The 21276-nt window shown below is 40.9% G+C and overlaps 1 protein-coding gene across 2 annotated transcripts in view; it reads right to left on the bottom strand.

Annotated features, from left to right (window-relative positions):
- The window catches only part of LOC124136774 (muscarinic acetylcholine receptor M2-like), a 264939-nt gene that overhangs the window by 215560 nt on the left and 28103 nt on the right, over positions 1 to 21276 (bottom strand). For both annotated transcript variants that reach the window (XM_046502800.2, XM_046502798.2), the window contains exon 2: positions 13413 to 13564. The gene's annotated coding sequence lies outside the window, so the exon portion shown is untranslated. The remainder of the gene's footprint in view (positions 1 to 13412; positions 13565 to 21276) is intronic.

The following is a 21276-nucleotide window of genomic DNA, read 5'->3' as shown; positions in this document are numbered from 1 at the left end:
TAATTTGTAACGCCTATGATGAACTTCGTCTTCAGTATTTACCACAGAAGTATTTTGTACATCCTACTCTTGCTAAATTCAATATGCCTATGGCGGTAAACAATGAAACTGTTATAAGAAATGTTGCAACTTTTATATACCATGCTATGAATGTTAGACTCCAAACACTAAGCCTATAAATGTTAATGATGAACCAAATATTGTACCATGGGCCGCTGGCCTACACATGTACATGAATAAAGAATTGAATTGACTTCACTGTCACAGGTGACACCGAGGACCCATTCTGAGACCACGTCATCGCCGGGACCGTCTTTGGCGCCACCAGCAGTGGAGAAGAGTCCTCTTCTCAGACCAGAGCCGTTACTGTATCTCAACAGCAGATGGCAGAGAGAGAACGAGTATGGCGACGCCGTTGGGAACGTTACTTGGATGATTGTGTTGTTGCGAGAGACTCGTGGGGTGGTCCGAGCATCATGCTTTGGGATGGAATATTGGTCTTGCACAGAGGGTCGGCTCTGTGGTCTTCCAGAGCATCGGTCCAGGGAGAGGCAATGGTGTCACAGCAGCTCGGTACATTGATCAAGTCTTGAGACCAAACGCCATACCTCATTTGGCACGTCGCCGCAACTACGAGTTTCAGCATGATAAGGCCCGTGCCCACACTGCGAGAGCAACAAGAGACTTCCAGAATGGCATCAGAACCATGCAGTGGTCTGCTCCAGTCCCGATTTAAATCCCATTTAGCACCTGTGGGACGAGATTCAAAGACGGCTGAATGACGTCCGCCCAAGGCCGACAACTGCAGCTGAACTGCGTCAGGCGTTCCTCAGAGTGTGGGCTCAAGTGCCTATGGCCTTCATGATCATCAACCGCCTCATCCATTCCATGTATCGACGTTGCTTGGCAGTCATCAATGCACATGGCGGACACACGAGATACTGACTCGTGATGCCATTTTCTCAGAGACTAGTGTTGTGTTTCACTTTAAGAATATTTGACACTTTAATTTCAACCTTGATGATCAGTTTTGCCAAGTTTCCTCTTTTTAATATGTCTCAAAGTATGTTTACAGTGTTTGGACAAATAAGGTTTCTCATATATCTATCCATAGTGACGTTTCTTTTGCGGTTCAGTATAGTAAAACTCCCTTATCACATTGAGTCCTTGTGTTAACCTTCCTTATAACTAACATTACATTCCTAACAAACAAGGACAGATGATTTCTTATTAAGAGATTGGAATGAAATCAGTAAGTCATATTTCGGCAACTTCCAATCAAGCAAAACTTATCGCTCACAAAACGCAATAAATAAGGGCAGAGTGCCCGTGCAACTATTTCTAATACAATGTAATAAGATACCACATTATTTCCCCGGGGCAGATGTCAATAGACTTAAGACATGGCCTTCATAATTTATTTTAAGTGATTGCAGCGGCCCTCATGTCAGGCTTCCCATCTTCTCTCCTTGAGCGCTTTAGCTGAATGTCACATTGAAATAACGCCGAAAGATCGGGAATAGAATATTATTGTAGTTAAAATGTCAACGACGACCCGTGCTACTGTGTATGGCCCGAGGTAGACTTATAGCAGACAGAGAGGGAGAAGTCGATATCATCGTCAAAAACAAGCATATTTATCACAGATATTATAAAATGTATTTAATACTATGCACATAGACATGAATCATAGATTTTAAAAACGTCTGTTACTTCATTATAATCGCATTAAATTTGCAATGGAATGTAATATATATAGTTGTTTAGCGTTTCTTTGACTTTAGTGATGTGTGATCTCTTCGTTTGAGTACCATTCGGTCATTTGACATTAATAGATTACTGGAACATTATATGAATAATTTAAAACACTGAATGTTTGACATTTATTAGTATCGATGTATGTATGGCTTAAGAAGGTTTAACACACTTGTGTGTATTACAAAACCCAGCCGAGCTATTTAAAGCGTCTCATACACCGAAAGCAAATCAATACTTTCCACTTAAGATGTGTGAATTTCAAAACATATTCATTGTGGATCCTTCTCGAACAATCACACGCTGGAAGCTGTCTCTAAACATTGTTTGGGTGAACAATGGATAGATAATGCAATATGTCCGCAACGAACACGATTCATACCAGGAAAAGAATATATGGAGTTTTCCTCTTCGGTTTAATATGTTCACAGGCTGCAAAGACGTATTGAAGCATGATTTATTAACATAACTGATTTGGAAAGAGGCAGATCTTGCATTCAATGGCAAATAGTCAAATAATTTTCAAAAGAAGTTGTTAGGTTCTTATATGTACCTGTTTTTCTCTATAACCATCGGTAATCACCACGTGTCGTGTTACGACATAAATATTCCTCATTCGCGTGTTGAAAGTTGTCACGTGTATATATTTCCCATACATGTATGACTTTAATAACACAACGTCCTGTAATGCAATGGATCCCATGATCAAGGTTGCTCGTTCCTTGACATGCATCCAAATGCTTTACTAAATTACTACATTAAAAATGAACACACAATGCCATTTAGAAAGTGGTCAAATGTAACAATTGTCATATTTGGGATAACACTTTCTCAGTAAATCAGCGATCTAACCAACTCAGCCACTGAGGCTTTCACAAAAAAGGAAAGTCTGACAACTGGTAGTCTAGATACATTGTTACATACTTTGTGTTCCCCTCTGTGGCTGAGTGGGCAAGATCGCTGACCTTGTGCGCTGGCGATTAGGAACCTTACTCTGGCAGTGTGGGTTCGACTTTACTTTACTGACAAAGCGTTATCCCAAATATGACATTTGTTACACATTTTGAAAACCAAACCGTTGATCACATCATCGACTTGTTTCTACGCTAATGTAACGTTCTGAGTTGACTGACTGAAACATAGTCACACCTTACCTTCATATTTGCAATACTACATAATTACGGCAACACTGTAAGGGATTATACAGTTGGACAATTAAAGTTGGCATTGTTCTTTATTCAGTATCAGGCCACTGGTTCTTGCATAGGAACAAACATACTTAGAGAATAATAGCAAAATTGTTCAATGACTTTACGTTTTTAAAGGTGTGTTGTTGAGTAGGGTTTAGTATGTGGTTACTCAGATATTTACTTTGTTACAGAGGTGTAGGCGTCAGAGGTCAGTCCATGGTACAACCCAGAATATATAGAGGGCGTCATGACCGCCTCACGCTGAAAAGACTACCATCTCCCACTGTAAAGACTACCACCTCGCACTGGAAAGACTGCCACCTCACACTGTAAAGACTACCTCCTCAGGTCAGTCCATGGTACAACCCCGAATAGGTAGAGGGCGTCATGACCGCCTCACGCTAAGACGACTACCATCTCCCACTGTAAAGACTACCACCTCACACTGGAAAGACTACCACCTCACACTGGAAAGACTACCACCTCGCACTGTAAAGACTACCACCTCGCACTGTAAAGACTATCTCCTCACACTGGAAAGACTACCACCTCGCACTGGAAAGACTACCACCTCACACTGGAAAGACTACCACCTCGCACTGGAAAGACTACCACCTCACACTGGAAAGACTACCACCTCGCACTGGAAAGACTACCACCTCGCACTGTAAAGACAACCTCCTCACACTGGAAAGACTACCACCTCGCACTGGAAAGACTACCACCTCACACTGGAAAGACTACCACCTCGCACTGGAAAGACTACCACCTCGCACTGGAAAGACTACCACCTCACACTTGAAAGACTACCACCTCGCACTGGAAAGACTACCACCTCGCACTGTAAAGACAACCTCCTCACACTGGAAAGACTACCACCTCGCACTGGAAAGACTACCACCTCACACTGGAAAGACTACCACCTCACACTGGAAAGACTACCACCTCGCACTGGAAAGACTAACACCTCACAATGGAAAGACTGCCACCTCACACTGTAATGACTACCTCTTCACACTGGAAAGACTACCACCACGCACTGGAAAGACTACCACCTCGCACTGGAAAGACTGCCACCTCACACTGGAGTTCCTGCAGTAGGTGGGATGACAAGGAAAGACGGCCATCACTGCGGTACACAGCAAGCCATAAGTCGGCCAAACTCCTCTTGTCAAATAAGACGGTTTGATCAACTAACGACATGGTCATCACTTGCATTTTGTCTTATTTAGTCTGTCATTTGGGTTATTGATTACACTCAGTCGCTGCTGGACATCATTATCAGTCGGCAGACCGAACAAACAGACCACTCTCAAGAGCACACAGACCAAAACCCAGCAACAGGACATCATGAAATTCCAGCTGCATCCTTGACAGTACCAAACTCACATATGTGTATGCAGGCACAGAGTCCTCCTCACTACACTGTACAGTATAGTAATGTGATCAGCCTATACATAAAAATGTATTTCCATTGTAGCTGTACGTCCTATGATAGAAAGACCTAGACTGGGCCTCGAGAGCTCGGAGAGATAGAAAATGAAACAATCCAACATTAATCATTCTAAACAGGGAACTTTGGTGTAAATTATAGCGCTGATAATCCCTCCTTAACTTATGCCTTCCCAACTAAGGCAGGTACTTGTTACTGGGAACGACCGTATAATCCTGTTTAAGCACGGATGCTGCTTACACCGTTACCCTACTTTATTTGCGCTTTGTGCTAAATGCCAGTTATGACATGGCGATAGGCTGTAAAGATTTGCAGCCAAATTTAGTAACATGAAGCTTTGTTAATACGATGAGAGCAAAATATATGACGGAAGTGTTGAAAGGCTAATGCACTGATTGCTCAGGGCTTCGTAATGTTGGAGATATTGATTTAATTCAGCTTTTCGTGACTGCAACACCGGTTTAAGAGAGAACGGCACACACGATAAACTAAGCCGGCTTGCCGATTAATACAATGTCTTCAGCATATTGATTAGCACTGCGGTGCAGAAACATACTGAACGATAAGACGTATATTAGATTAAACAACATTTCTAGTAAATATAAGGAGCCAATCCTCTATATGGTACTGGAGTATACACGTTTGTTTAACGTGAAATGTATATAAATGTGTAAGTTATGGGCCATTACCTTGGTTCTTAAAACACGCACAGCGGCGCTGATATCCTATTCTGAGCGAGAATTACAGTGCGTAAAAATGTAAGTTGTTCACAGAAATAAAGAGAGCTATCGATTAATCCCCATGTTCATGGGGAAATCAGATGTGGTTAAACGGACAGGGAACGCTCGTGTTCGTGAATAAAGTTTTTGATTTAGAAAAATCCGGCTAGCTTATGAAACTGCTATTTTGGGAAATTCAATAAAACCGATCCATTATGGCATTCTTGTCAAGATGCAGTGCTTTATGTTGTTGTTACTTGTTGAAGTTTGATAACAATTTTAGTCTTGCTCGCGTATGTGTATATGCATGGCAGGTCAGACGGGCGATGCATTAGGCTTTGAGTGGCAAATTGCCGTTATGCGGGTGGCGGTGTGTGGCGTCTGCGTGCCCGCACTGATGCTTATAATAAATGGAATACCTGTCTCTAGCATGCTTCATTAAGGGTACAATGTGTGAATCCTGTTCTATAGTTATATATGCGATAAAACTCTTAAAGTATCTATACCATTTTAGTGGCAACATGCTTGTTAAACGTCATAACATATACACCATTTTATTAATATCAGAATGATAAAGGCCCTAGTCTTTGCATTTATTAATCAGTTACATATGTGTTAAAGCTCTCATTAACTGAGCGATTAATAATAAGACATACACGTGATAAACGTCCCAGCTTATGCACCCTTTAATAAGTTCCATATTCAAAAAGATGAGTGAGTGAGTGATTGAATGAGCATGATTTTGCGTCGCTTTTAGCTATAGTCCAGCAATATTCCAGTAATATCACGGGGGCGGACACCAGAAATGATCTTCACACATTGTACCCATGTGGAGAATCGAACCCGGGGTCGCAGCGTGACGAGCGAACGCTTTAACCACTAGGCTGCCCCGCCGGCCCCATCTGTTGCCTGTCCTTTAGCTTAAAAATGGTCCTGGTATTGTCATCCCTGAAATAGAAAATACTTGACAGATGTCCTAATTTCTAAACCATTTAATTTAGTTAAATACCGGATAAAGATTCTGACATCAATACCCAGAACACTTTACTAAGTAATATAATTTACAAAGACAGTGCATAGGTATCCATGCATTTGGTAAAGCGCTTGAAAAAGGTCATAATATCTACGCCCTAATACGTAAATGAACCCGTCATAAGTTGTCATTCGTTGCCATGCGTTATGCGTTGTCATAAGTTATCATAAGCTGTCACACTACCAGAACCCAGTCACAGTATTATTTCCCCGTTTTGGCTAGTGTAATGCCAGGAATCCAGTATTATTTCCCCGTTTTGGCTAGTGTAATGCCAGGAATCCAGTAGTATTTCCCCATTTTGGCTAGTGTAATGCCAGGAATCCAGTAGTATTTCCCCATTTTGGCTAGTGTAATGCAAGGAAGCCTGTATTATTTCCCCGTTTTGACTAGTGCAATGCAAGGAAGCCAGTAGTATTTCCCCATTTTGGCTAGTGCAATGCAAGGAAGCCAGTAGTATTTCCGCGTTTTGGCTAGTGCAATACCAGGAAGCCAGTAGTATTTCCCCGTTTTGGCTAGTGTAATGCAAGGAAGCCAGTAGTATTTCCGCGTTTTGACTAGTGCAATGCAAGGAAGACAGTAGTATTTCCCCATTTTGGCTAGTGCAATGCAAGGAAGCCAGTAGTATTTCCCCGTTTTGACTAGTGCAATGCCAAGAAGCCAGTAGTATTTCCCCGTTTTGGCTAGTGCAATGCAAGGAAGGCGGTAGTATGTCCGTGTTTTGAGTAGTGCAATACCAGGAAGCCAGTAGTATTTCCCCGTTTGGGCTAGTGCAATGCAAGGAAGTCAGTAGTATTTCCGCATTTTGACTAGCGCAATACCAGGAAGCCAGTATGATTTTCCCGTCATGGCTGCTATGGCTAGTACTGTTAGACACCCGAGAAAAATTATGTTTGATGCATAAAGCAAGCTATTCCTAACAAGCCCGAGGTACGTGAGTTCCTTTGTATGACATAATATCTAAAGGGGGATTTTCTGAGGCTATTCAAAAGCAATGCATATCGTTCCTTTGGGGCATTTTGCTGAAATGAAAATCAATTTCACTTCATCAGATTCGTCCTCCCAAATAGGCGTTTGACAAGTGATATGATATGATAAATGGCATAAATACATATTTCCATAATGCATTTTCATGGCATTCCTTTCGCACCAAACACACTGTCCACGTTTAATCTACATATGTAATAGGTATATCAAGACGTCACCACAAGTATGCCGTGGAGTGCATTTACGGGATCGTGTCACTGCTTCTGAGATGTTTTCCAAAAGAAAAATAATATGTTTTGTCTGTTTATCATGATAAACGTGGATAAAATCGATATTCCGGTGAAGCCGTAAATGAGGTATGTTTTACTTGTGTTGTCAGACAAGTTCCATGTACAGCAAATAGATAATGTCACTGAAAGGTCATGGCAACGCATCAGAATTAATGGAACATTTCACTTCTGCGGACTGAAATTCTTAACATTATTTTGTTCTGAAACCAATTACATTATCAAACCAAAATATGCAATATACTTAAAAAAACAAGTAATGAAATGGGTGAGTGAGTATGGTTTTACGCCGCTTTTAGCAATATTCCAGGAATATCACGGCGGGGACACCACAAATGGGCTTCACACATTCTACCCATGTCGGGAATCGAACCCGGGTCTTCGGCGTGACGAGCGAACGCTTTAACCACTAGTCTACCCAACCCCTCCAGTAATGACATGAAAAACAATTATAACAGTTACTATTGAACAACGCTTTCATGTCGATTGTCCATTTTTAAACATATTTACTATTATGCCATACTATTACATCATGGTAGTCGTCTGTCACACACACACACACACACACACACACACACACACACACACACACACACACACACACACACACACACACACACACACGCACACACTCACTCACTCACTCACTCACTCACTCACTCACTCACTTACGCACACACTCACACACTCACTCACACTCACACTCTCACACACACACACACACACACACACACACACACTCACACTCACACTCACACACACGCATGTATATATACCAATTGCAACTCGCAACATGTTGTATATCAGTCTTAACTCTGTATTATGTAGGGCGGTTGACATAATATCAATAAGGAGTCGAGTTCTAATTAATTACGTAATACACCTATCAATCAATCTTATCCTTCGTGATGATTCCATTCTTCATTGAGCATAGATTGTGTAATCAAAATACGATATAAGTCACGTGACCACGGTAATGTGCAGCAGGAGAGGCGGATGGGTACATTTGTACTTAGTTCAAATATTCACGACAATGTTTTTGAAATTAGTCGAGTCAAGTGAGACAGTTCGTCGTTACCGCACTTTTAGCAATATTCCAGTTATGTCATGGCGGGGGAACCATAAATGGGCTTCACACATTGTACTCATGTGTGGAATAGAACCGGGACTTCGCCGTGACAAGCCAATGCTTTGACCACGGGGCTACCCCACCGTCCCTGAGGCAATTAGAAACGGGGTCAGTTCCTTTATCGATGTATCAGTTGAAGCACATCGGTCCTTCATACAATCAAAACGTGACAGAAATAATTATAATTATTATTATAGAGTTTAATTGGATAGAAGTAGACGTGGACTGGCTCGAATAGCGATCAGGGATGCCGACTATTTAAGTTTTGTGCTTGATGCTGTGGAGGCATAGTACTGCTACTCGATGACCTGCTTATACGCGTGGCATTTGCCTTAAACAAAATCATTTTACAGCAATCATTTCTGCAGAACCAATACCAAGCTAGCATTGCAAGATTGCCCTATGCCATGTATGTGATGCAATGTGTGCCTCATCAGTGATATGGTATTCATATCATGAATAAAACATGTATGCTCATCATTTTGCCCACCAAACCAATTTATTTCATTTTGGGGGATATTCGAGTATTGTTGACACACTTAATGTAATTTGGAAACGTTTAGTTTCTGCTCTTCAACGAAAAAACTGACTGGTTACAGTCGCCAAAGACAAATAATTGGATTGTTATCTAGATACACCGCTATAGTGTCCTTAGCCTCCCCAGGCACATGTAACTTTAATAGGGTATTTTTTTAAATATCTACATGTGACATTGATCTCATCTTGACAAATATCTGAGATACCAGGGATGCTTAAAGAAACGTTTATTCCTCTGTCAAGTCTGTAGTCGCTGTATCAATTCCTGCAACGAGGCAGAGAAAGCATCCGATGGGGTTGACACATTACTATTGCCAGGGAAGAAGGACATGGCATCGGGGAATGGATTTCGGATTCTGTAATTCAAATACAAGTATGTCACGGTGTAAGAAAATAGCTATGATGTTTCCATGGATATGATTCCACTGATGTTTGTATATATGGTAAAACAGTAAACTACGTTTATAACGAACACGATTATAACGAACTGACCGATAAAATTAACTTATTTTTCAGTCCCGGCCATTTGTTGTATATATGCTTATAACGAACTACGGTTATTACGAACTAAAATGAGTGGTCCCTTTGAGTTAACTGTATGTAATAAGCGGATTGTTTCGGTGCAAATAAATACCTCAGAGGAATTCACATGTCATGTAACTATTTTACTGCTCCTTACTGGAACGATATTTATAACACTCTTCATTGTTGAGCACTTGAAGAAAATGAAATCGTATAATCGTCAGGTGTGTTTGAAGCAAGATGATAATACTATTGAGATGCTCAGTTGAACAATTGTGATAACATTTGGTATTAACACAGATGATTCATCACGAATTGTTTTTAATATTGGAAAGGCAAGAAGACTCTTACATTGCTTATAGTGACTGAAATACACCGTTGGTTTGTTCACCTTTGCATGGAACTAGCAGTAATCCCCACATCACCACACTACACCCCCCTCAGTAGAAGGGGAAATGAAACTAAGGAAGAGAATTTATACATGTAGATGTCAACTTCATTATTATGAGGAACATAACCTTTCGGAGTATATGCTTACTCCTTCATCAGGTGAGAAAGCATCCTTAATTCAATCACGAAGGAGTAAGCATATACTCCGAAACATTGTGTTCCTCGTAATAAAGAAGTTGACATCCATAAATTCTCTTCCTTATGTGTATCACTTCTAAATGCTTTCCAAAGACCTGAAATGAAACTAGTCATTGAATAAAGGATGCTTTCTCACACACTACATGTCGACATTATTTTCCTTTAAACAACATTAGAACTAGTTCTACTTGAGTATGTATATGCATTATCGCGTGGTTCAGCTGCAACCTCTTGAGTCATTTCTGTGATGTCTTTAAATGTTAACTCAATAACACCCCTACGAATTTTTGTCTTATTTGTCCTTTCTCAAACGGACGTTGACGTCTGTCAAATCAGACCCCAGCACAAGCATCGTGCGGTTTAGGTTGACATTAGACGGATATACCTGCTGCGCGCATGCGTGTTAGGAGACATGTGTCGTGAGGACCGGAAGGGGCTCCTGTTGCGAACGTCCGTCATTATGAACCGCGAGCCGTTGAACCCTATCACCAGAACAATACATATCCACGTGTAGTTAATTAATCTAATGTCATATGTAGCTGTAGTGATCCACCTGGGATTAACCTTTCCCAAACCGTACCGTACTCATTCATTTACAGATACCTCTACATTCTAATACCAGTTTTACACAATGGAGAAGACGATGCTCACTGGGACCTCATTGAGGGCATCATCAGTCAGCAATATCTGCCACAGTACCACTGCATCTGTATGGCGAGTAGTGATGCAGATTGGCAGGAAAATTAACAATTTATAAAATAGACAAATTCCTCTTTAGTTATTATTTTTCAAAATAAAATAATTTCATTACAATTCTTCTTGAATTAATTATTTCTCAATATGTCATAAGAAGTGTCGCACTACCACCCTTATTCTTTAAACACGTGTTCTATTGAGATATAAATTTACCATTGCATGTTACGAGTTTTTAATTCATAAAGCAACGATTATATCATTCTTTATATTCTTTCTCAAAATGTTGCAAATTTGTCCTTATCACACGCACATAAAATACTTGTATGTTCAAAAGTACGAAAATACATTATCACATACAATGTCATGTCTTATGCATAATATTCTCTTTACGGTCTGAAAATTGAATAATCATTAGGATGGTGTGTGTGAATCATTAAAATGGTGTTGCAGTGATGTTTTTTTGTCTGGTTTGACAGCATTGAGGTTCAAGGTTTCGCGTACATGTATTATAGTAGATAACAACCATGATATCGGTTTTTCGCTAAGCGTGACTGAAGCTAAAAGAAGAAACTGTACTAAAATTAATAAACAGTAAATAATACAGAATATAACATATAGTGTTAAAAAAATTGTCCATGCGTGCACAGTAAACAAAAGATATAGACACTATGATGTTCCGTCTTTACAAACAAATACCAACGTGGCTTTGAAACTGCCTGTGGTGCACGTGTTTTGTGCGTTTGTTGATCATTATTTCTTAAATGGATGAAGTCTATAAAACCTGTAAGTGTTTTGGTTGTGTCACATGTGTCACGTGCTTACTCCTTTCGCAAACACCTGGTGTCATTATTGATATTAAGTCATGGACTCATATAATTGTACCACTATTTTGTATTTTACGCTCAGTGGTATCTATATCGGCAGATAATCAAGACTATGCCCCTGCTGTTGACTTTTCAATGTTGTGACGGGTGCTACCGGTGGTACGCTCATCTTGCCACGATCACCTGGTGTCATCACTGTTCTATACTGATTCATTAACACATGCCTATGATACAGTCGGAACCGTACAAAGGGCACTGCTTTTAGTAGAGAATTATTGTAATTATGGACAGGGTTTTGTCGCCTTGATATTTAAGTTAACACCAGAACAATACATGAACGTGTTGTCGCATACAACTTAAATAAAAACATAACGGCTAAGTATATACATAATAGCTAAAGAAACTTGTGCAAGTAACCTATTCATATTTCATAAGGACTTAACATAAATCACGTTAATATTGATTGCTTACCCCAGTACAATTATGCCTTATGATCTATAATGTATTGCACATGCTGTATAAGGATGGGATATATAAAGAAACGGATCTCGCTTACACGAGTTTATCAATCGATTAGTACATTAATGGGGTCATATAGCATGCTTCAGTTCCTTGTGCCGACTTCGGTGTACAGGAATTGATGATTAGATCTTGCATCCTTTGGAAGCAAATTAATAAATGTGATCTGGCAACGTAATTCAATAAAACATAGTGTGTACGTCTTACGTCTTGGCTAACTTTATCTTCATTCTTTGCTTCATGTTAATCAAATTCCTGTAAATTGTTTCACATGGAAATGTGTTTTGTACCGGAGCGGTGATTATTGACTTAACATGCAATCAATTGGCTTGAAGAAGAGCTTAACTAGATTGTGATGGAAATTGAAATTCTCTGGGCATTTAAAGGAATTCAAAATTCTTAACCAAATACCCACGAGGAGTGATGGATAACTGAGAACATTTAGCGGAAGCACAAAAAGCTTTGACAAATCAAGAGATGTCACAACAGGCCCAACAGCAGCAGCAGCAAATCCCAGTACGTAATCCACCATCAGAAGATATTGATTGTAAATCATCACAGTAAATTGCTGCTTAATTCCTTTTCTTCAAACCTTTGAGGATATACATTCACTGTGAGGCATGTTAGGAAGGGGCAGAAAATGTCATTTTGCCCTGTTTTACTGCCGCCCAGTTCTGATATTTCTTTAAGTAAAAATCGCGAAAATCCTATATCTGACCTTGATTCATTGAGGGCTATATTGATCTCCTCCGGCATAAGGGTCGTCTGAGAAAGCGCCGATAATCTGTCATTTGTACCGACGCGTACAACTAGAAGCGTGTTGTTAGCAGGAAACGGAAAGCATGTTGCTTAGTATTGAACTCCGTTATTGCTAAATTTAACCGTTATAATAACCCGTTGAAAATGAAACCAGGCATATACTATTCCTTATAAAATAAACATCATTCCGTGAATACTAGATGTCGCCATACTAAACACCACAGAATATCAGCAGGAACACTGTATATGTTGCAGTCTAGGATTGCATATATTCATGTCCTCATTCGAGGCGTCACATTGATGGTGTTACATGATGCAAAGTAAAACTGTAATGTTCGTTCATAAATCACATCCTCCTGGAATACCAGGGTAACGAGAGCCATCACTATTGACATGATGCACACGTTGTGTTCCTACCTTATTGAGCTCCTTGTACGTTGTTCTGTTGGCGAATATTAAGTCCACAGAAACATAGCAGCAAGTCGAAGCCGCCCCGCTTTACTCCAGGCTGAAGCACAGTTACCACTGCACACCACCACTTCTGTCGCGTTGCTCACAGAGCCAACAGCCTGCCAAAAGAAAAGGCACAATTTAGATGATATTGACCGCGCATGTCCCGCCACGCTTAGGTCCCTTTTAAGAGCTCTTCAGAGGATTGGTAGGAAAACTAGGGGCAATTAAAGTCTACATACTGATAATATTCTGGAATCAATTTTATTACTAGGGCGAGTTATCGCCCTTTAGAGGGCGACATCAGAATTGTTGGGAACCCTAGGTAGGTAATTGGAGCGTGTTAGGTAGCGCGGTATCAGCGCTGTAGCCAACTGACTAATGAGGTTAGATTCGATCACAGACCGGTCAGTGTATCGAAGGCTAATAAGCTAGCGTGAAACCGGAAGCAGCCAGCGATGACGGTGTTAGCGGTGTGTAGATACAGGCGAGGAGGTTGTGGAAGGACCAGGGAATGTCAAGAGGTTAAACAAGTTACTATGTCTAAATTGAACAGTAATAGCGATAGATGTTAACGTCAACAAACTGTAGTGCCCCTTTGCTATGCAAAGATGCTTTGATTGGTCGTTTCAATGAGATTACAGACATTTTACTGACTTGCTTTTTTGAGGTTTCTAAATATGGCCGCCGCCAAAGAGGTAATAATTGAATTTCAGTGTGAGATGGTATAAGAAAACAACGCGAAATCTCGTCAGATATCTGTGGTTGACATCAGTGGTTGTTGACTGTCGAGTACATATATCTTGTTCACACCAGATCTTTCTAACACTGTCTAAGAACAGCGTGACTGAGAAATTCAAAGACATTAGTATCGATTTTAATGGTTACAAATACAGCAACAGTAACACAAGAAATAAGACTTCATTTTTAATGAAACCTGCTCGAGACGGCAACAACCCTCGGGCTCTTTAAAGAAAAAACATGGCGAGCTGTTTGAAAGAATGATTTGTCTCTTTGCTGTTCAGCGCCTCACGCATCAATATCCGAGCAACATTGTACATTGTACAACTGTATGTGATCGAGTATAGACCAGGCCATCCAGTGATTGATATTATGAGCAATGATATACGCATTTGGGATAAATACCAAGCATCATACTGGTCAGCGAGAATCACAACCCGGCCCGGTCCTGATAGTCGCCTCTTACGAGAAACATGGGTTGTTGAAGACCATTTCCAACCCGGATCTTTATAGTGTTTTGATGACTATTTTTGTCAATCATCCGAAAAATTCGTAAATGTCCTCGACATGTCTACCATAGCACTTTCTGAGAGCTTTACCGAGGCATTGTACCTTATGTTCCCGTGTTTCTTCCTATAGACTGACCTGCCTTTGCATGTGTTTGTGCCGGGACAGGATACTCTCACCTTTTCGCGGACACCTGTTATCAACACTTTATGTATAAACACATGCCTATGATACAGTCGGAATCGTACAGTGGACTGTGTTTAGATCAATTAAAGATGGCGGCGAATCATCGGATCCTCGTATGTAGTATAAATGGAACGGAACATTTCTAAAAGGGGTGAAAATGAAATTTGAGTCATTGTTAGATGTAAGTGGAGCACTATAGTTGAGTTTTTGAAACGTCATGCAATGTGCATGTGTGTGTAACGGCCCACTAGGTCACAGATGCTTTAGAATGGGGAGCAGAATATGAGGGATGACGTTTTGGGGTTTTTTTTGTTTTGTTTTTTAATTTGGTTTTTGTTGCATTTTTGTACAGATTGCACACGGCTACGTTTTACATTTGCAAAGATAATATACAACACATTTAACATGACTTTAAATAGGTTATGACACATGGACCAGAAATAACAGAAGCAGTCAATTTAGGAACTTAAGATGGCAGAACATTTTGAAAGGACATAGTAATTAGTATTTATAGAGTTCCTGCTGCATGAACGGAAAATTTGATATACGCTTAGTTAATCAATAATTGAATATGATGTATTTGAATAGAATCAGAATTACAGTTATTGGATCGTTATTTCTGTGACCAAGAAAATGTGCTGCCTGGAAAATTAATTCTTAATACAATTTTATCTTGAAGTTCTTGCCAGAAAGTTTTTACTTTGCAACAATCTGAAAATAGATGTGAAGCAGTTTCTTTCCAGTAAAGTTGGTTGATGAGTTCGACCTAACTCAAGTATTTCAGTTATAATGTGCCAGTTAAATAGGGGAAGAGAGGCATAGACGTTGACCACTTTGGTGAAGCCGGGCACTGCATGGTGCCAACAAACCATGTTGACACATTCAACCAACATTCAGCTGGCCCTGGCAGGGCTAAGATGCGCAACTCGCACGCCACTCATAAACCCGGCTTGATAAACAGTTTCAAATACTGGTTACTAAGAGGAAATGTAATGAAGAGAAAACTGTCGAGTCGAGCCCATCAGTAGTGTGTGGCTTATGCAACATACATGTAGTACTTTTATACTTTAATCATATTTTTATATATGGTCCACACAAGTGTGAAGAATTGTTTTACAAATATCTAACTAGTTTCTATAGCTGTATCACTTAAGACATGTAACGAGATCCAATTTCATTATTTTGCATAGGAAAAGCTGTATGTGCACATTGTCCAGCGTGTAAACATTGAACATGTCCATATGAATTTCTTATATTTGCATTGGAGCCTAGTGTCTTGTTTGAACACTGCTGATGCTAATGAAAAACTCTTTTTCAAGCCTGTGTGCTTTCCTGAGAGTGTGTGTAAGTCAGACGCCGGAAGCCAGGGCTCGGACTTCCGCTGGCGTGACGGGCTGATTCAACTCGCCTGGAAAAACACACTAGCTCATTGGATAACATCTGATAAACACTCCCAACTTTGCAAACAATCTTTTTCATTTGGTGTTCAGCTTCTTTCCGCTGACTGGCTTTTTCAGCTTGAGAAAGCCGTTCATGGAGGTAGAAGACGCGGCCACCACGCCAATCGATACTGCTGGAGTTGGCCCCGACACTCTATTGACATGGACAAGCTCGCTAAATGACGAAACACGGCGTAAAACGGCAAAATTCACCATCAAGCAGCTCTCAACATAGGATGAATACCGGGTGATGCCACGGAACCAGCAGCAAAGGAGCTCACAGATCATCAATAGAAGCACACATTTTCTTTCAATCTTCATCTCTGGTCGCACGTCTCCTTGAACAGGTCTTCTTCGATTGCCTCCTCAGATGTAACCAGTGTTTTTATGATGAAGCAGAGTATCATATTAGTGTATCACACTTCGGATGTCGAAAGGACTATAGACACGAAGCGAATGGTTCTGTTAAGTGCACAGTGATGAAACTTAGTTATGCTAAAAATGGGAGACTGCAAGGTGCATGTGTAGTAATGCCTCTCTTTAAAGGGATCTGTAACTGTAACTGGTAGTTTTTTGTGATCATGGAGCCAATGTACCAGCAAACAGAATAAATTAGCAATCACTATCTTTATACCTGTGTAAACAGCATTTAGAAAATCGATTGGATTATTATACTATCATTGAGAATGCAGACGTTTGTGAATAATAATTATCTGAAATAAATCACAAAACAAGAATTAATTTTGAAATCAGCAGTGGTAATATTGAACCATGGCATTTTAGAATCCTGCATTCTGAATTGGTCAGCCAGTGGTTCGTATTAGCAGATAAATCTTCTGTGTTTTGAGATTTGAGGTAGTCTAACTGTATATTAGATACCCCTTCCTACAATTTGTAACCGTGAGCTTATGTATGTATAATATGCGAAAGCGTATTCTCACATGGCCAGCACACGCTGTGACGTGACGAAAAGGGGACACAAACATGACATGTTTTTGACAAGTTCAAAATAAGAGATAGAAAATCCATAGACATATATGACTGAATTTCATCGCAGCCTGTTGCATCCTTCCACTGTTTGGTCTCTTCTACTGTAGAGTTGACAGGTCATGGAAACAGTGACAAAAACGCTGGAAACTCCGCAATAAGCTGAAGACACGAGAGCGTCTGGGAGATTGTCGCTTTTTGTGACCGATGATTGTGTCGCCCTGACACAGTGGTGTGTGTTTTTGACGCAATTGTGTGTATTCTAAAATATAATATTTATCATAATTGGTCTGAGGTCGAACGTTTTCAGTTCTAACGGGTTATCGGCAGCCATTGTTATATCAGCCATGCGCTGGCTGTCGATAGACCGATGTTTGCATACGAAAGTTTTTCTTTTGAAAAGGCATGTCAAAAGGAGTGCAATTATATACCAGATTTAATCTTATTTTGGCGAATTTTAATCAAGCATTCTTGCGTGTCATGATTGAATCTACGTTAGACTAGGATTTTGCTGACCGCATTAATGCGAAAGAAAATATTTGCTGAGAAGCAATTTCTTTGCAAACCCGCCCTTTATGCAAACACTGATCTTACTTTCGTTAACGTTGCTTAATAACGTGTGCTGGTTCCTACATTATTTACATCAAGTGTGGTAATATGTTTCAGGTGGAACATGTGACGAACAATTAACAGAGAATGTATTGTGAAGTTCAGTAAAACCAACACGTGTGGACTTGTGGTGCTAATCTCTCACGTCATGTCTACCGCTTCACAATGCTTAGACTTCCTGTAGAACGTTTAGACGTCATACAAGAGGTGTGTACTTAAGAACAAATCATTACAAAGGTCGCTTTATTTTCTCGGGGATTTCACTTGAAATAATGCTGCCAGGATATTTGCCTTCGTGATTTTATTGTGTCTCATTGAGGCGGTTCTATGGTCCCAATCATGGTTCGGGTGCACGAAGCAAACATATACGCAGATTGCAACAGATTGCACTGATCCCTAAAGTTGACATTTCAACTTCCCGAAAATATGAGGCTCACCCGTTGTCACCTCACTCATCATTTCCACAACAGCCAAAGACTTTGTTTTGTCATTGTGTCTCTGTAGAGTGGAGATAAATTCACTGTGTTTTCAAGTCTGTTCATGTAATCGGGGATGCCCTATACATCAACCGGAACATCAATGTGCAGACATGGTTGTTATTCTCATCAGCAACCCTTTACAGTGCCCGTGACGTTAGATGTTGCGCCCACTATTGGCCAAGTCGACGGACAGAGTATGATCATGACGTCAATACAAATACAATACTGATATGGGACGTCCGGGTGGCAACGCCCCTGGACATATGGTCATATATCATTGACGAACGCACACGATCATCACACACAGGCACACCACACACCAAAAACACGCGCACACACCACACGCACACACACATACGCACGGCGCACACACATAAACACCACACACTCACACACCACACTCACACACCACACACCAAGATCATTTACCGAAATCACACACGACACCCACTCACACACACGCACACACCCACACAAAGACCCACACGTGAAATAGCTTGGTACTACCATTTGATTCCTGTTCGTACAAGAAGACACTCAATCCTTACGATTACGAAGGTAATCTCAATCCTTACGATTACGAAGGTAATTTGCAATGAAATTTTAGGCAATAATTTCATCTACATTCTTACTGCATTTACTTTTCAGTTTCATTTTGTACACTGGGTTTACAACTTCAAACAATTTTATCTTAGCGCTAGTTTCTAAATACATTTAGGGGCGGTCGGGTAGCGTGTGGTTTAAGCGTTCGCTCGTCACGCCGAAGACCCAGGTTCGATTCCCGACATGGGTACAATGTGTGAAGCCGATTTCTGGTGTCCCCCGCCGTGATATTGCTGGAATATTGCTAAAAGCGGCGTAAAACCATACTCACTCACTCGCTCTCTCTAAATACATTTGCACAAGTACTTCGGTCACGGCCGATGACAGTATAAGCGGTCTAGAATACCTATTGTCTATTCATCAGACATACATGTACAGCCAAAGAAACTAAGGACCGTTTTACTAGACACGAGGCTCTCCATCCAGTCAACTGATGACTTGAAACAGTCGAAAATAGTATCGGCGTATATTGATATGAACCATGGACTGTGTCAAGAGGGATGACCCCTCAAGACTTAGTAGCTGGGGATGCGGAAGGCCGATGGACTGACACGCCCCCTGTCAGAGATACCGGTTGTACACAGTTCATGCATATTGATGAAGACCACTGTTTAACTTAAGTGGCGACTCTGGTGTCAGAGACAATGGCCAGCAAGAGAAGCGATAGTAGCATACTCCATCGGAAGTGCAAATTGATAGGATGACAAGAAGAAATACAGATTCATCAGAACACCCCAAAACACCACATCCGTTAGAAAACCAGACACCGGTCTACGATGGTTCGTCACGCCGAAGACCCGGATTCGATTCTGAAAATGGGCAAACTGCGTCACCTGCCGTCATATTTGCTCACTCGCAAACCGGTACCGTCGAAACAATGCAGTTTCCTTGTTTCTGGTATACCTCTCTGCATTAACACCAAATACCACCAAAAATAGTCCGTTGCGCAATTCTTATGGAACTTCACATTTACCAAGTTCTAACTCAAGATCGTATGGCATAACAAGCTTAGCAGAGAGAGAGAGAGAGATGGTGCAATGGTTGGCGTCAATGAAGTTGTCGATTTTTATTTCAAACGACAATTCCGCCCTGGCCCTGTAGCGTTGATACAGATGACGTCGTTGGCGCCACGGAAACGTTATACGCAGAGGCTGCGGTGTCACTTCAACATTTGTACAAAATATTTCTTAGGCGCCACTTTAGCGTTACTACAAATCAGTTCTAAGGCGCCACTTTAACATTTGTACAATTTGAGTCGGTCAAACATCTTGGTCAATAGCTCAGTGAAGATGTTTGACAAAAGTGGCCACTTCAACAAACGTAATGACATTAGCAGTGCAGAAAAGTCTGTGTAAGAACTAAAGTAATCGAAATGGCTTGAAAGCCAAAGAAAGCTGGTTTTATGGCTCCTGGTAGGACCTTGTGTTTGGCCAGGCGAACATCGAGCCGCTCAGGGAGGTTTATTGTCCTGGTTTAAGTAGAGATCGAAATTATCCGAGATGTTAATAGACTGGCTGGGGCAGTGACAGAAGATCTACTAGAGCGATGAAGTGGGCCTCAAATGCTTTGTGTCAAGGCAGGACATCTGCCACAAAACATACCACAACTACCCAAATACACGAAACTAACCATTAGATACAGAAGAGAGCGCAGACCGAATACCATCATCACTTACAAGTTAAATGGATGCGCTGGACAATGTACGGCAAAACAGTGTCACTTAGATGACATTACATGTGTTGGTTATCGGACGGGTTTCTGTACCTTGCGGATCAATTTGTCCTTGCGGAAAGTACTTTCAAGACCCACTATCGAGCGGAGATGGATATGCTTCGAGAATGTGTTCGGTAAGACAATATGTCAGTGGTATTATCAGGCCATCACTTCCGACGTGTCTAAACTAGAAGCATATGTATTTGCTTGAAGCCATAAACTATTTTCATATTCCAGGGATATGTGTCGTCCATGAAATAATCCATCTTCGATCAAATGTATATATAGGACCATCTGGACTATCAGTATATCTAATGTTATAATGTTACAAATGCGTTAGCATTAAACACCGTTATACAGCTTGTATACGCTTGGCCTAAAGGCATGCCTTAATGCATATCGTCCAGACTGCGTGGGATTGCTTCTGAAGGGATGGTGGTAATTGTGGAGCACTGATGTCGAGTCCTGGCCTTCTGACATCGAGGTTTGTTGACCGACGTCTACATACACACCGGTGCTCGTCTCCGTCGTCCGACATTAACACTGACAAATTGACTTCGTCGTCTT

The sequence above is a fragment of the Haliotis rufescens genome, unplaced genomic scaffold (genome assembly GCF_023055435.1).
Source record: "Haliotis rufescens isolate VD_foot unplaced genomic scaffold, xgHalRufe1.0.p SCAF_31, whole genome shotgun sequence".
NCBI lineage: Eukaryota > Metazoa > Mollusca > Gastropoda > Lepetellida > Haliotidae > Haliotis > Haliotis rufescens.
Note: the sequence above shows the minus strand (reverse complement) of the source record. Positions and strands in the feature narration are given on the sequence as shown.